A 17,542-nucleotide genomic window follows, 5' to 3' on the forward strand; every position below is an offset into this window, starting at 1 on the left:
GCTACTACTGGAAGGGAGCTAAAACCCCCTAGCTCTTGTACTAGCCAATATGTTTACTAGTACGTACGTGCTAGCCTACAGAAAAACTCCACTCTTCCATCAGGGACCACGTTTCATGACTTTTCAGACTAGATACTCCTGGAACACAATGCCACAATCTGAAGACCACGTTTCATCCAATTTTCATACTAGACCCATCAACAAAGCACTGATCGCAGAAGCCTAAAAACAATAATTTATAAATAGTTTTATTGTATTTATGATTAGTTTTATATTTCTATTTTGTTGAGAAGTGTATATATATGAATTTTGTATGGAGGGAGATTTGTTGATTTTTTTTTAATTGAGGATCTAGATTGATTGTCAAGGGTATGCTTCTTCTTTATGTCTATCAATTACTTTAATGTATTAACAAGCTAGTTAAGTTATATTGGCTTTTAATAAATTTAAAAAATTAGATTCGTGTCATGTTCCCCTACGCCTAACAATTTTCTACGAATTTGAAATTCTTCTAATTCTAATAAGTTGCTCATTATTATTTATAATATTCATTTATATATAACCAAATTTTATTTAGCCCAATGGTGCATTATTTTTAATAAATTTAAAACCACCCACCAATTTCATAGGGATTTAAGATTATTCCAATTCTAATAAGTTACTCTTTATTATTTATAAATTTCATTATTATCTAAGCAAATTTTATTCAACAAAATGGTCCATGTTTTGTGAACACTAAAATTGCATATTATTTTTTGCAGTTTTTTTTACCTTGAATTATTTTTTATAATTTTTTATTGGATCACATTATTTCTTACAGTTTTTAGTTAAGTTGCATTGACTTTTAATCAATTTAAAAAATTAGATCCATCCCATGTGCCTCCCCACCTACAAGCTTCCTAGGGATTTTAAATTCTTCCAATTCTAATAAGTTGCTCATTATTATTATCTCTGCAGCTAGTCATTTACTTGCTATTAGTTTTGCTTTGATTTAAAAATATTTCTATCCAATGTTTAACATTATGAAATTAAATTTATTATTTTTAAATAAAATTATTTCTATTTATCTCAAATATGATTGGTGGAAATGTCCCCCCTCTTATTGTGTAATAATGACTAGAATTGACTTTTATGTACTCTATTATTAATTAGTATGTACTATATCACTAATTATTATGTACAATAAATATAAATAATTTGAAAAATAACATTATATATTAATTATTGTGTACCATTAACACAAATGGTTTGTAATTAAATTCAAAAATTCCATTTTCTTATTCGTGTAAAGTATTGAATAGACCATTTTTATGGTTTTATTTTTTAATATAAAAATTGAAAAAATATATAAAACTAACATGTGTACAATTTGTACAACTCTTAAAACAATCTATACTCTAATGACATGACATGTGTACTATATAATATGAGCATTATATAAAAAAAATTGTCATCATTCAATACTAAATAAATAATTATTAACTTGTTATTATTCTCTTCAATGTCATATATATATATATATATATATATATATATATATATATATATATATAAAACTAACTTTTATCTACCAAAAAAATGTTTAATTATATTAAAAAATAATAAAACAAATATTCATATAACTCATTTTACAATTTTATTATTGTTTGGAGTATATAAAACGCACCATGACATTAAAATATTTTATTAAACTAAGTGGTAGGGAATACTAGCTATGCTGCCTTATTTATAATATTCATTTATATATAAAGAAAATTTATTTAGCAAAATGATCCATTACTTTTAATAAATTAAAAGAAGTGGATTGGGACCAAATAACTCCCGTATCAATCAATTTTATAAAAATTTCAAATTATTCCAATTCTACTAAATTCTTCCATATTGTAATTATACCAATTCTAATAAATTTTTTTATTATTATTTATAACATCATTGGTATATAAACAAATATTATTCAACAAAATAATTTATATTTTATGAACGTTAAAATTAAATATTATTTCTTGCATTTTGTTACGTTAAATTATTTTTTATATCTCTAAACGAATAGTGTTTGCGTTCCTGCCTTGAAACATAACAATATCGCTTTCTTTTTATTGGATGACTTTTTTTATTTCACGTGCAAAGAATCGATTGAACAAATATCCGAACGCTCCGATCGTATACCTCGCTTAATATCATAATCGCATGACGGACAAACTTAGAATAGAAAATATATATATATATATATATATTTTATGGGGGTGAAATAATAAGTAGATAAATTTTTGGTGTGTTTTTATTTTTAATTAATTTTCAATTATTTAGTTTAGATTTAATGTTTTTAGGTTATAATGTTAATGGTTCTAATTAATTTATAAATAGTTTATTTTATTTGTGATTAGTTTTATATTTCTATTTTGGTGATATGTGTATATAATGAATTTTTTATGGAGAAAGGTTTGTTGACTTGTTTTTTTAATTGAGGGTCTAGATTCATTGTTAATGGCATGGTTGACTTTTAATAAATTTAAAAAATTAGATTTATGTCATGTGCCTCCCCACTTACCAATTTTTTAGGGATTTGAAATTCTTCCAATTCTAATAAGTTGCTCATTATTATTTATAACATTGATTTATATATAACCAAATTTTATTTAGCATAATGGTCCATTATTTCTAATAAATTTAAAAAATTAGATTCAGGCCAAATCGCTCCCCACCCACCAATTTCCTAGGGATTTGAGATTATTCCAATTCTAATAAGTTCCTCCATGTTGAAATTATACCAATTCTAATAAGTTACTCATTATTATTTATAACATTCATTTATATACAAGAAAATTTTATTCAGCAAAATGCTCAATTACTTTTAATAAATTTAAAAAAATAGATTAGTGCCACGTGGATCCCCAACCACCATTTTCTTAGAGATTTGTAATTATTCGAATTTTAATAAGTTCCTCAGTATTATTTATAACATTCTTTTATAAGAATAGAGACTTCCTTCAACAAGATATCTATCAAAGATCCATAAGGCAGAAAGAAGGTTTAGATATCCTTAGATGGGGCTACAACAACCTCAGATCTTTTTCAATCAAGGAGGCATACCACATCCCAACTCAGGATAGACTACCAAACCCATACCCTTTCTAGAGAGACCTATGGTTCATACACACTTGGCCAAAAGTGAAAACTTTCAGTTGGCTCCTCATCATATTTTGAACCCTCACTTGGGACAACCTTTTGAAAAGGTTCTTTCAAGGTCATATTTTCAACCCTCACTTGGGACAACCTTTTGAAAAGGTTCTTTCAAGGCCCCTCTCGGTTTTTCATGCACAAATCCCAACAATAGACAATAAATCCCCTATTTGGCTCTTACACTATTACAAACAGCTTATGGAGTAAGCTAGCACATGATTTCCAACACTTCAATTAGAAGTAGGGAAACATCACCCAATGCATCAAAAACTAGGCCAAAAATCCCTTCCAAAGTCCCATCCTTAATGATATTTGGACCATTGCTCCAAGTCTCTTAACTCGGGAAATTTGGAAAGAGAGAAACCAAAGAATATTCAATAATAAGCATAAAACTCCATAAAGAATTTGGAATCTCTTCCATAACAATATTGAGGAGACTTTGGCCCTTTCACATTTTGATAATAAAGAACTCCAAGTTCCTCCATTAAAGTGGGAGATCCTAGCATGGTGGAGTCTTAAGGTATTCAGGACATAGGAAGCATCCTCATGATGTTGCACAACAATTTCCTCTGTTGATGTATGGAAACCTCCTTCATTCAATCATTTCAAACTTAACTTTGATGGAGCATCCAAAGGAAACTTGAGGGATGTTGGAATTGGAGGGGTCATTCGCGATCACAAATGGGGGTCATCAATATATACAAGGGATACCTTGGTTGTGATATAAATATTGTAGTTGAGCTTGAAGAATTGATCCAGGGACTTCGCATAGCAAAGAGAAACCACCTATTTATTCTAATAGTTCAAGGGAACTCCAAGATCATCATCCAAGTAACACATAAGCTTCTCAATGACATTCCTTCCTGCAAATGTTCCATCAGCTGGAGACTAGATCACAACATGCTACAATTAGCATATTTGTTCTCTCAAAAGGAGACTATTATCTTTTCCCACGCAAGGCAAAAAGCTAATTCGCCAACATGCTTTCTTGAAAAGGGGGAGTGGAAGAACAAGTGAAATGTAAGAACTAGTCTATGTCCTCCCCAAACATAGTTGCATGGTCTCTCCATTGCAACCACATTGTCGATTAGGACCTTCATCAACTAGCTCTGAGTGTCTCCTAGTTAATCACACCCCAATATCTTGGGAAAGACACCACCCACACCTGTCATGACATTCACTTCCATCTAACACCCCTACTTAAATGTTTTAAACCATGTAATCTAACCTCAAGGAATTGTACCTACTGAGTGGTCCCTCTATTTATTGCAACATATTGCAACTCGAACAGAAAAGAAACATGTTTACCTTTTCTCCCACATCCTATGTAGTCCAAGCTCATTCTATAGATCTTACAACTCCTTAGATGGGCACCATGCTAAGAGAGTGAGGACACACTTGTCATGGTTGTAAAGGGCATGGGCGCTCACCGAGTGCTCCCTAGCTGGGAGACCACATGGAATTATTTGATTCAGACATTCCTAAAAACATCAAACACAGTGTTTTCACCATGGAAGTGGAGGAGCATAAAAGACTTGATGGGCACTAGGCAATAATGTATTTATTGGCATGTCATCTCTGGAAGTTGGAATGAGCATGTGCTAGAGCCAAAAGAAGGGTAGCAGAATCAAATGCATAAATTAGCCATAACTGAAGCTTGCTTCGCCACCTCTCTAGAACCATTGGCATAGATTTTCCTCTTATTCTTGATGCCTCCACATCTTTAAGCTCTCTAGAAATGTTGTTCTGCTTACATCCTTCTCAACAACCTATCTCTTCTTCTCCCTCTATCATCTAGGGATGGTAATGGCATCGGCTCGTCTGACCAAGGTCCTCCAAATCAACAATTTGTTGCTAAGGAGAGTAGCTAGCAACCACTCTGCAACAATGGTGTTCAGCTCATTGACACGGTACCCTATCCTCCATGCCCCAACCCCTTTAGTTGCTCCATTATGGAGGAAATTCCAGATGTAGGTCCCTTTGGCATCACGAGAAATGTTGAAGTTGTTGTTAGTCATGCGACACCATCTCTTTCAGGTTCAAAGGGCAAGCACATAGAATGAGAAGGTTCACTAGTTTGTTTTACTTGCTTTTTTTTTCCCGTGTTCCCATAGTAGCATGTGTACGGTTCGTCGCATATGCAGTCACTTTTGTAGAAGGCTTATGTAACCTATCTATGCTTTGGATTTTTTCTTGGACAATGAATGTATATCAGATTGTTCCCTCCTTAACAAACTATCTAGTTTCCACTTTTTGGGGCAAAAGGTCCTCATCAAGCTCTTATTAGTGGGGCCTTGGAGCCCGGACTCACCGAAAATTTTTGCATGTAACCTATGTACAATTTTTTTGCTAATATAAAGTTGTTTATTCCAACAACCCCACCCTTGGAGTTGAATATAACATATAAAAAAATATTATAATAAAAATGGATATATGTTTTCTATTTTAGAATATAATATGGATGAAAAAAAAAAATCTTAGTGTTTAAGCATTTTATTAATGTGCACATCTACCATGATTTGAGAGGGATTAGATCTCTAGATATGCATAGTGACACATTTGATCTGTCTCAATGCTTGGTAGAACTAAAGTTATGATAGCTTTAGAGTTAATTTAATAAACACCGTTTCAATATTATTTATTGATTTTTTATTTTTATAATTTAATTTTATAATCAAGTTTATTTAATAAAGGAATAATTAAAATTACATATATTAATTAAATGTTTAAAAATTAGAGTTTAAATATTTTATATTTATTTATATATAATTTTATTAATTTTAGTAAAAATGATTATGGAAATAATAACTTTAAATTATTAAATTTATAAAAATATATAATTTCAATTTGTTAGAGATTTCTAAAAGCCAACTATGTAATGGATTTTTGATATGTCCAACTTTTCGATGCTTACTCCATCCATCATCAGGGGCCAAAGAGTTTTGTAGACGGAGCTTTGGTCTCTAGTGACATTTCTAAAAGCGAACTATGTAATGGATTTTTGATATTTTCGATGGCTACTCCATCCATCATCAAGGACCAAAAAGTTTTGTAGATGGAGATTTGGTCTCTAGTGAAATTTTTTATAAGTCTAACTTTTAGATGGTTACTCCATCCATCATCAAAGATTAAAGAATTTCATGGATAGAGCTTTGGTCTCTAGTGATAAATGAAATAACCATCTGAAACATTCTAGAAATCAAAAATCCATTGCACAATTCTCTTCCAAAAATCTCTGGCAATATGAATAAATATAAAAATATTCACTTATATAATTTCAAGTTTTTAAAAACTTTAATCCATCCAAATTTACATCACTGAATTTCTCTATTTGAATTTCGGAGTTGTCTTTAAAGAGACTTTTTCAAATCTTTTCCGGTGGGTTTTTCCAATCAAAATCTGGTAGCAATTTATTGAAATCACAAGTTTGATAGCTAATTTCTACACAATCAAAGCGTCCCAGGGGTTTTTCAGGGTGCTAAATCCAAATATGCAGTTAAAAAACAATTTTAAATAATACAAATTCAGATTTAACCTCAATTTTTTCTGTCGGATTCCGTCACCGGAATCTCCAAAAAATCGCACTAAAGACAACTCCTTTGAATTTCATGTTTTTAAAAACTTTAATTCATTGAAATTTACATCAATCACTCATCAATATAAACCTCTTGCAAAGAATATAGTGTCTCCACATATTTAATGCATGAATGATTGTTGCCAACTCAAGATCGTGTGTCACATAATTTTGTTGTGTTGGAAATAATACTGTGAGGGGGGTGAATCAGTTTTATCATATCAATAATTTTATTTCCCAAATATATTTATATATGCTACTTCAGCTAAGTAAATTAGCATGTATACACTACTGTACTTTAAGCAACCAGTGTATATGCAGAGAACTTTTGATTTAAACAATTTATCATGTATTGAGCTTTAACTAGTATATCAAATATTTATTAGACAGTGCAGTAAAAGTAGAATACAGCATCACACATAAGCAACACACATGAACACCAAGATATAAGGTGGAAACCCAATGTGGGTAAAAACCACCTGCTCCTGTCGTCTCTGTCTTCTTTTAATAATAAGAAAATTTGTTTACAATATTGTACTGGTGCATACTCATACTAGTACGCAGCCACCCACCTGCAGAAGGCTACAACCTTCTCTCGTTCTCCAGCTACTGCTGGAAGGGAGCTACAACCCCCTAGCTCTTGTACTAGCCAATATGTTTCTACAACCTTCTCTCGTTCTCCAGCTACTGCTGGAAGGGAGCTACAACCCCCTAGCTCTTGTACTAGCCAATATGTTTACTAGTACGTAGGTGCTAGCCTATAGAAAAACTCCACTCTTCCACCTGGGACCACGTTTCATGACTTTTCAGACTGGATACTCCTGGAACACAATGCCACAATCTGAAGGCCACGTTTCATCCAATTTTCATACTGGACCCATCAACAAAGCACTGATCGCAGAAGCTTAAAAATAATAATTTATAAATAGTTTTATGTTATTTATGATTAGTTTTATATTCATGGAGGGAGATTTGTTGGTTTTTTTTTTAATTGAGGATCTAGATTGATTGTCAAGGGTATGCTTCTTCTTTATGTCTATCAATTACTGTAATGCATTAAAAAGTTAGTTAAGTTACATTGGCTTTTAATAAATTTAAAAAATTAGATTCGTGTCATGTTCCTCCTACGCCTAACAATTTTCTACTAATTTGAAATTCTTCTAATTCTAATAAGTTGCTCATTATTATTTATAACATTGATTTATATATAACCAAATTTTATTTAGCACAATGGTGGTATTTTTAACAAATTTTAAACCAACCACCAATTTCTTAGGGATTTAAGATTATTCCAATTCTAATAAGTTACTCATTATTATTTATAAATTTCATTATTATCTAAGCAAATTTTATTCAACAAAATGGTCCATGTTTTGTGAACGCTAAAATTGCATATTATTTCTTGTAGTTTTTTTACCTCCAATTATTTTTTATAATTTTTTATTGGATCACATTATTTCTTACAGTTTTTAGTTAACTTGCATTGACTTTTAATAAATTTAAAAATTAGATTCGTCCAGTGTGCCTCCCCACCTACGAGCTTCCTAGGGATTTTAAATTCTTCCAATTCTAATATGTTGCTCATTATTATTATCCCTGCAACTAGTCATTTACTTGCTATTAGTTTTGCTTTGATTTAAAAAAATTAAATCTATCCAATGTTTAACATTATGAAATTAAATTTATTATTTTTAAATAAAAATTATTTCTATTTATCTCAAATATGATTGGTTGAAATGTCCCCTCTCTTATTGTGTAATAATGACTAGAATTGACTTTTATGTACTCTATTATTAATTAGTATGTACTATATCACTAATTACTATGTACAATAAATATAAATAATTGGAAAAATAACATTATATATTAATTACTGTGTACCATTAACACAAATGGTTTGTAATTAAATTCAAAAATTCCATTTTATTATTCGTGTAAAGTATTGAATAGACCATTTTTATGGTTTTATTTTTTAATTTAAAAAAAAAAAAATTGAAAAGATATATAAAACTAACATGTGTACGATTTGTACAACTCTTAAATCAATCTATACTCTAGTGACATGACATGTGTACTATAATATGAGCGTTATATAAAAAAAAATTGTCATCATTCAATATTAAATAAATAATTATTAACTTGTTATTATTCTCTTCTTAACTTGTTATTATTCTCTTCAATGTCATATATTAAATAAATAATTATTAACTTGTTATTATTCTCTTGTTAACTTGTTATTATTCTCTTCAATGTTATATATATATATATATATATATATATATATATATATAACTTTTATTTACCAAAAAAATGTTTAATTAAAAAATATTAAACAAATATTCATATAACTCATTTTACAATTTTATTATTGTTTGGAATATTTACAACACACCGTGACATCAGAATATTTTATTAAACTAAGTGGTAAGAAATGCTAGCTATGCTGCTTTATTTATAATATTCATTTATATATAAGGAAAATTTATTTAGCAAAATGGTCCATTACTTTTAATAAATTAAAAGAAATGGATTGGTACCAAATAACTCCCCAATCAATTTCATAAAAATTTCAAATTATTCCAATTCTAATAAATTCCTCCATATTGTAATTATACCAATTCTAATAATTTTTCATTATTATTTATAACATCATTTGTATATAAACAAATATTATTCAACAAAATAATATAACATCATTTGTATATAAACAAATATTATTCAACAAAATAATTTATATTTTCTGAACGTTAAAATTAAATATTATTTCTTGCATTTTGTTACGTTAAATTATTTTTTATACCTCTAAACGAATAGTGTTTGCGTTCCTGTCTTGAAACATAACCATATCGCTTTCTTTTTATTGGATGACTTTTTTTATTTAACGTGCAAAGAATCGAGTGAACAAATATTCGAACGCTCCGATCGTATACCTCGCTCAATATCATAATCGCATGACGGACAAACTTAGAATATAAAACACATATATATATATTTTATGGTGTGAGATAATAAGTAGATAAATTTTTGGTGTGTTTTTATTTTTAATTAATTTTCAATTATTTAGTTTAGATTTAATGTTTTTAGGTTATAATGTTAATGGTTCTAATTAATTTATAAACAGTTTTATTTTATACAGTTTTATTTTATTTGTGATTAGTTTTATATTTCTATTTTGGTGATAGCTGTATATATATGAATTTTTTGTGGAGGAAGATTTGTTGACTTGCTTTTTTAATTGAGGGTTTAGATTCACTGTTAATGGCATGATTGAATTTTAATAAATTAAAAAAATTAGATTCATGCCATGTGCCTAACCACTTACCAATTTTTTAGGGATTTGAAATTCCTCCAATTCTAATAAGTTTTTCATTATTATTTATAATATTGATTTATATAACCAAGTTTTATTTGGCATAATGGTCCATTATTTCTAATAAATTTAAAAAATTAGATTCATGCCAAATCGCTCCCCACCCACCAATTTCCTGGAGATTTGAGATTATTCCAATTCTAATAAGTTCCTACATGTTGAAATTATACTAATTCTAATAAGTTACTCATTATTATTTATAGCATTCATTTATATACAAGAAAATTTTATTCAACAAAATGCTCCATTACTTTTAATAAATTAAAAAAAAATAGATTAGTGCCACGTGGATCCCCAACCACCATTTTCTTAGAGATTTGTGATTATTCCAATTTTAATAAGTTCCTCAGTATTATTTATAACATTCATTTATAAGAATAGAGACTTCCTTCAACAAGCTCCCTATCAAGATCCATAAGGCAGAAAGAAGGTTTAGATATCCTTAGATGGGGCTACAACAACTTCAGATCTTTTTCAATCAAGGAGGCATACCACATCCCAACTCAGGATAGACTACCAAACCCATACCCTTTCTAAAGAGACCTATGGTTCATACACACTTGGCCAAAAGTGAAAACTTTCAGTTGGCTCCTCATCATATTTTGAACCCTCACTTGGGAAAACCTTTTGAAAAGGTTTTTTCAAGGCCCCTCTCGGTTTTTCATGCACAAATCCCAACAATGGACAATAAATCCCCTATTTGGCTCTTACACTATTACAAACAGCTTATGGAGTAAGCTACCACATGATTTCCAACACTTCAATAAGAAGTAGGGAAACATCACCCAATGCATCAAAAACTAGGCCAAAAATCCCTTCCAAAGTCCCATCCTTAATGATATTTGGACCATTGCTCCAAGTCTCTTAACTTGGGAAATTTGGAAATAGAGAAACCAAATAATATTCAATAATAAGCATAAAACTCCATAGAGAATTTGGAATCTCTTCCATAACCATATTGAGGAGACTTTGGCCCTTTCACATTTTGATAATAAAGAACTCCAAGTTCCTCCATTAAAGCGGGAGATCCTAGCATGGTGGAGTCTTAAGGTATTCAGGACTTAGGAAGCATCCTCATGATGTTGCACAACAATTTCCTCTGTTGATGTATGGAAGCCTCCTTCATTCAATCATTTCAAACTTAACTTTGATGGAGCTTCCAAAGGAAACTTGAGGGATGTTGGAATTGGAGGGGTCATTCGCGATCACAAATGGTCATCAATATATACAAGGGATACCTTGGTTGTGATAGAAATATCGCAGCTGAGCTTGAAGCATTGATCCAGGGACTTCGCATAGCAAAGAGAAACCACCTATTTATTCTAATAGTTCAAGGGAACTCCAAGATCATCATCCAAGTAACACATAAGATCACAACATGCTACAATTAGCATATTTTTTCTCTCAAAAGGAGACTACTATCTTTTCCCACACAAGGCAAAAAGCTAATTCGCCAACATGCTTTCTTGAAATAATGGGAGTGGAAGAACAAGTGAAATGTAAGAACTAGTCTATGTCCTCCCCAATCATAGCTGCATGGTCTCTCCATTGCAACCACATTGTCGAAAATGACCTTCATCAACTAGCTCTGAGTGTCTCCTAGTTAATCACACCCCAATATCTTGGGAAAGACACCACCCACACCTGTCATGACATTCACTTCCATCTAACACCCCTACTTAAATGTTTTAAACCATGTAATCTAACCTCAAGGCATTATAGCCCATCCCTTCTGAATCCTCCACATCTACTTGATGATCGCCCACCTGTCGATTTTAATGTTTCAATTACTGAACATTCTCATGCCTTTGTACCTACTGAGTGGTCCCTCCATTTATTGCAACATATTGCAACTCAAACAGAAAAGAATCATGTTTACCTTTTCTCCTACATCGTATGCAGTCCAAGCTCGTTCTATAGATCTTACAACTCAGATGGGCACCATGCTAAGAGAGTGAGGAAACACTTGTCATGGTTGTAAAGGGCATGGGCGCCCACCGAGTGCTCCCTAGCTGGGAGACCACATGGAATTATTTGATCCAGACATTCCTAAACACATCAAACACAGTGTTTTAACCATGGAAGTGGAGGAGCAAAAAAGACTTGATGGGCACTAGGCAATAATGTATTTATTGGCATGTCATCTCTGGAAGTTGGAATGAGCATGTGCTAGAGCCAAATGAAGGGTAGCAAAATCAAATGCATAAATTAGCCATAACTGAAGCTTGCTTCACCACCTCTCTAGAACCATTGGCATAGATTTTCCTCTTATTCCTGATACCTCCACATCTTTAAGCTCTCTAGAAATGTTGTTCTGCTTACATCCTTCTCAACAACCTATCTCTTCTTCTCCCTCTATCATCTAGGGATGGTCATGGCATCGGCTCGTCTGACCAAGGTCCTCCAAATCAACAATTTGTTACTAAGGAGAGTAGCTAGCAACCACTCTGCAACAATGGTGTTCAACTCATTGACACGGTACCCTATCCTCCATGCCCCAACCCCTTTAGTTGCTCCATTACGGGGGAAATTCCAGATGTAGGTCCCTTTGGCATCACAAGAAATGTTGAAGTTGTTGTTAGTCATGCGACACCATCTCTTTCAGGTTCAAAGGGCAAGCACATAGAATGAGAAGGTTCACTAGTTTGTTTTACTTGCTTTTTTTTTTCCTTTGTTCCCATAGTAGTATGTGTATGGTTCGCCGCATATGCAGTCACTTTCGTAGAAGGCTTATGTAACCTATCTGTGCTTTGGGTTTTTTCTTGGACGATGAATGTATATCAGATTGTTCCCTCCTTAACAAACTATCTAGTTTCCACTTTTTGGGGCAAATGGTCCTCATCAAGCTCTTATTAGTGGGGCCTCGGAGCCCGGACTCACCGAAAATTTTTGCATGTAACCTATGCACAATTTTTTTGCTAATATAAATTTGTTTATTCCAACAATCCCACCCTTAGAGTTGATTATAACATATAAAAAAATATTATAATAAAAATGGATATATGTTTTCTATTTTAGAATATAATATGGATGAAAAAAAAAAAAAATCTTAGTGTTTAAGCATTTTATTAGTGTGCACATCTACCATGATTTGAGAGGGATTAGATCTCTAGATATGCATAGTGACACATTTGATCTGTCTCAATGCTTGGTAGAACTAAAGTTATGATAGCTTTAGAGTTATTTTAATAACACCATTTCAATATTATTTATTGATTTTTTATTTTTATAATTTAATTTTATAACCAATTTTATTTAATAAAGGAATATAAAATTACATATATATAATTAAATGTTTAAAAATTGGAGTTTAAATATTTTATATTTATTTATATATAATTTTATTAATTTTAGTAAAAATGATTATGGAAATAATAACTTCAAATTATTAAATTTATAAAAAATATATAATTTCAATTGGTTAGAGATTTCTAAAAGCTAACTATGTAATGGATTTTAGATATGTCCAACTTTTCGATAGTTACACCATCCAAAATCAGGGGCCAAAGAGTTTTGTAGACGGAGCTTTGGTCTCTAGTGAGATTTCTAAAAGCGAACTATGTAATGGATTTTTGATATTTTCGATGGCTACTCCATCCATCATCAAGGACCAAAGAGTTTTGTAGATGGAGCTTTGGTCTCTAGTGAAATTTTTTATAAATCTAACTTTTAGATGGTTACTCCATCCATCATCAAAGATCAAAGAATTTCATGGATAGAACTTTGGTCTCTAGTGATAAATGAAATAACCATCTGAAACACTCCAGAAATAAAAAATCCATTGCACAATTCTCTTCCAAAAATCTCTGGCAATATGAATAAATATAAAAATATTCACTTATATAATTTCAAGTTTTTAAAAACTTTAATTCATCGAAATTTACATCACCGAATTTCACTATTTGAATTTCGGAGTTGTCTTTAAAGAGACTTTTTGAAAGCTTTTACGGTGGGCTTTTCCAATCAAAATCCGGTAGCAATTTATTGAAATCGCAAGTTTCATAGTTAATTTCTGCACAATCAAAGCGTCCCAGGGGTTTTTCAGGGTGTTGAATCCAAATATGCAGTCAAAAAACAATTTTAAATAATACAAATCAAGATTTAACCTCAATTTTTTCTGTCGGATTCCGTCACCGGAATCTCCAAAAAGTCGCACTAAAGACAACTCCATTGAATTTGATGTTTTTAAAAACTTTAATTCATTCTAATTTACATCAATCACTCATCAATACAAACCGCCTGCAAAGAACATAGTGTCTCCACATATTTAATGCATGAATGATTGTTGCCAACTCAAGATCGTGTGTCACATAATTTTGTTGTGTTGGAAAGAATACTGTGGGGGAGGGGGTGAATCAGTTTTATCAGATCAATAATTTTATTTCCCAAACAGATTTATATATGCTACTTCAGCTAAGTAAACTAGCATGTATACGCTACTATACTTTAAGCAACCGGTGTATATGCAGAGAACTTTTGATTTAAACAATTTATTATGTTTTGAGCTTTAACTAGTATATCAGAGATTTATTAGACAGTGCAGTAAAAGTAAAATAAAGCATCACACATAAGCAACACACATGAACACCAAGATATAAGGTGGAAACCCAATGTGGGTAAAAACCACCTTCTCCTGTCGTGTCTGTCTTCTTTTAATAATAAGAAAATTTGTTTACAATATTGTACTGGTGCATACTCATACTAGTACGCAGCCACCCACCTGCAGAAAGCTACAGCCTTCTCTCGTTCTCCAGCTACTACTGGAAGGGAGCTACAACCCCGTAGCTCTTGTACTAGCCAATATGTTTACTAGTACGTAGGTGCTAGCCTATAGAAAAACTCCACTCTTCCACCAGGGACCACGTTTCATGACTTTTCAGACTGGATACTCCTGGAAAACAATGCCACAATCTGAAGGCCACGTTTCATCCAATTTTCATACTAGACCCATCAACAAAGCACTGATCGCAGAAGCCTAAAAACAATAATTTATAAACAGTTTTATGTTATTTATGATTAGTTTTATATTTCTATTTTGTTGAGAAGTGTATATATATAAATTTTGTATGGAGGGAGATTTGTTGGTTTTTTTTTAATTGAGGATCTAGATTGATTGTCAAGGGTATGCTTCTTCTTTATGTCTATCAATTACTGTAATGTATTAACAAGTTAGTTAAGTTACAATGGCTTTTAATAAATTTAAAAAATTAGATTCGTGTCATGTTCCCATGCGCCTAACAATTTTCTAGGAATTTGAAATTCTTCTAATTCTAATAAGTTGCTCATTATTATTTATAACATTCATTTATATATAACCAAATTTTATTTAGCACAATGGTGCATTATTTTTAATAAATTTTAAACCACCCACCAATTTCTTAGGGATTTAAGATTATTCCAATTCTAATAAGTTACTCATTATTATTTATAAATTTCATTATTATATAAGCAAATTTTATTCAACAAAATTGTCCATGTTTTGTGAATGCTAAAGTTGCATATTATTTCTTGCAGTTTTTTTTTCCCTTGAATTATTTTTTATAATTTTTTATTGGATCACAGGATTTCTTACCGTTTTTAGTTAACTTGCATTGACTTTTAATAAATTTAAAAAATTAGATTCGTCTAGTGTGCCTCCCCACCTACGAGCTTCCTAGGGATTTTAAATTCTTCCAATTCTAATATGTTGCTCATTATTATTATCCATGCAGCTAGTCATTTACTTGCTATTAGTTTTGCTTTGATTTAAAAAAAATTAAATCTATCCAACGTTTAACATTATGAAATTAAATTTATTATTTTTAAATAAAAATTATTTCTATTTATCTCAAATATGATTGGTTGAAATGTCCCCTCTCTTATTGTGTAATAATGACTAGAATTGACTTTTATGTACTCTATTATTAATTAGTATGTACTATATCACTAATTACTATGTACAATAAATATAAATAATTGGAAAAATAACATTATATATTAATCACTGTGTACCATTAACACAAATGGTTCGTAATTAAATTCAAAAATTCCATTTACTTATTCGTGTAAAGTATTGAATAGACCATTTTTATGGTTTTATTTTTTAATTTGAAAAAAAAATGAAAAAATATATAAAACTAACATGTGTACGATTTGTACAACTCTTAAATCAATCTATACTCTAGTGACATGACATGTGTACTATAATATGAGCGTTATATAAAAAAAATTGTCATCATTCAATATTAAATAAATAATTATTAACTTGTTATTATTCTCTTCAATGTCATATATATATATATATATATATATATCTTTTATCTACCAAAAAAATTTAATTATATTAAAAAAAAAATATTAAACAAATATTCATATAACTCATTTTACAATTTTATTATTGTTTGGAGTATATACAACTCATCGTGAGATTAAAATATTTTATTAAACTAAGTGGTAGGGAATGCTAGCTATGCTGCCTTATTTATAATATTCATTTATATAAGAAAAATTTATTTAACAAAATGGTCCATTACTTTTAATAAATTAAAAAAAATGGATTGGTACCGAATAGCCTCGTAATCAATTTCATAAAAATTTCAAATTATTCCAATTCTAATAATTCTTCCATATTGTAATTATACCAATTCTTTATTATTTATAACATCATTTGTATATAAACAAATATTATTCAACAAAATAATTTATATTTTGTGAACGTTAAAATTAAATATTATTTCTTGCATTTTGTTACGTTAAATTATTTTTTATACCTCTAAACGAATAGTGTTTGCGTTCCTGTCTTGAAACATAACCATATCGCTTTCTTTTTATTGGATGACTTTTTTTATCTAACGTGCAAAGAATCGAGTGAACAAATATTCGAACGCTCCGATCGTATACCTCGCTCAATATCATAATCGCATGACGGACAAACATAGAATATAAAACACATATATTTTTTATGGGGTGAAATAATAAGTAGATAAATTTTTGGTGTGTTTTTATTTTTAATTAATTTTCAATTATTTAATTTAGATTCAATGTTTTTAGGTTATAATGTTAATGGTTCTAATTAATTTATAAATAGTTTTATTTTATTTGTGATTAGTTTTATATTTCTATTTTGGTGATAGGTGTATATATATGAATTTTTTATGGAGGAAGGTTTGTTGATTTGCTTTTTTAATTAAGGGTCTAGATTCACTGTTAATGGCATGGTTGAATTTTAATAAATTTAAAAAATTAGATTCATGCCATGTGCCTCCTCACTTACCAATTTTTAAGGTATTTGAAATTCCTCCAATTCTAATAAGTTTCTCATTATTATTTATAATATTGATTTATATATAACCAAATTTTATTTAGCATAATGGTCCATTATTTCTAATAAATTTAAAAAATTAGATTCAGGCCAAATCGCTCCCCACCCACCAATTTCC

Source organism: Pinus tabuliformis, chromosome 6 (assembly GCF_031772625.1).
Source record: "Pinus tabuliformis cultivar Carrire ecotype Pingquan chromosome 6, CPIR1, whole genome shotgun sequence".
NCBI classification, from domain to species: Eukaryota; Viridiplantae; Streptophyta; class Pinopsida; order Pinales; family Pinaceae; genus Pinus; species Pinus tabuliformis.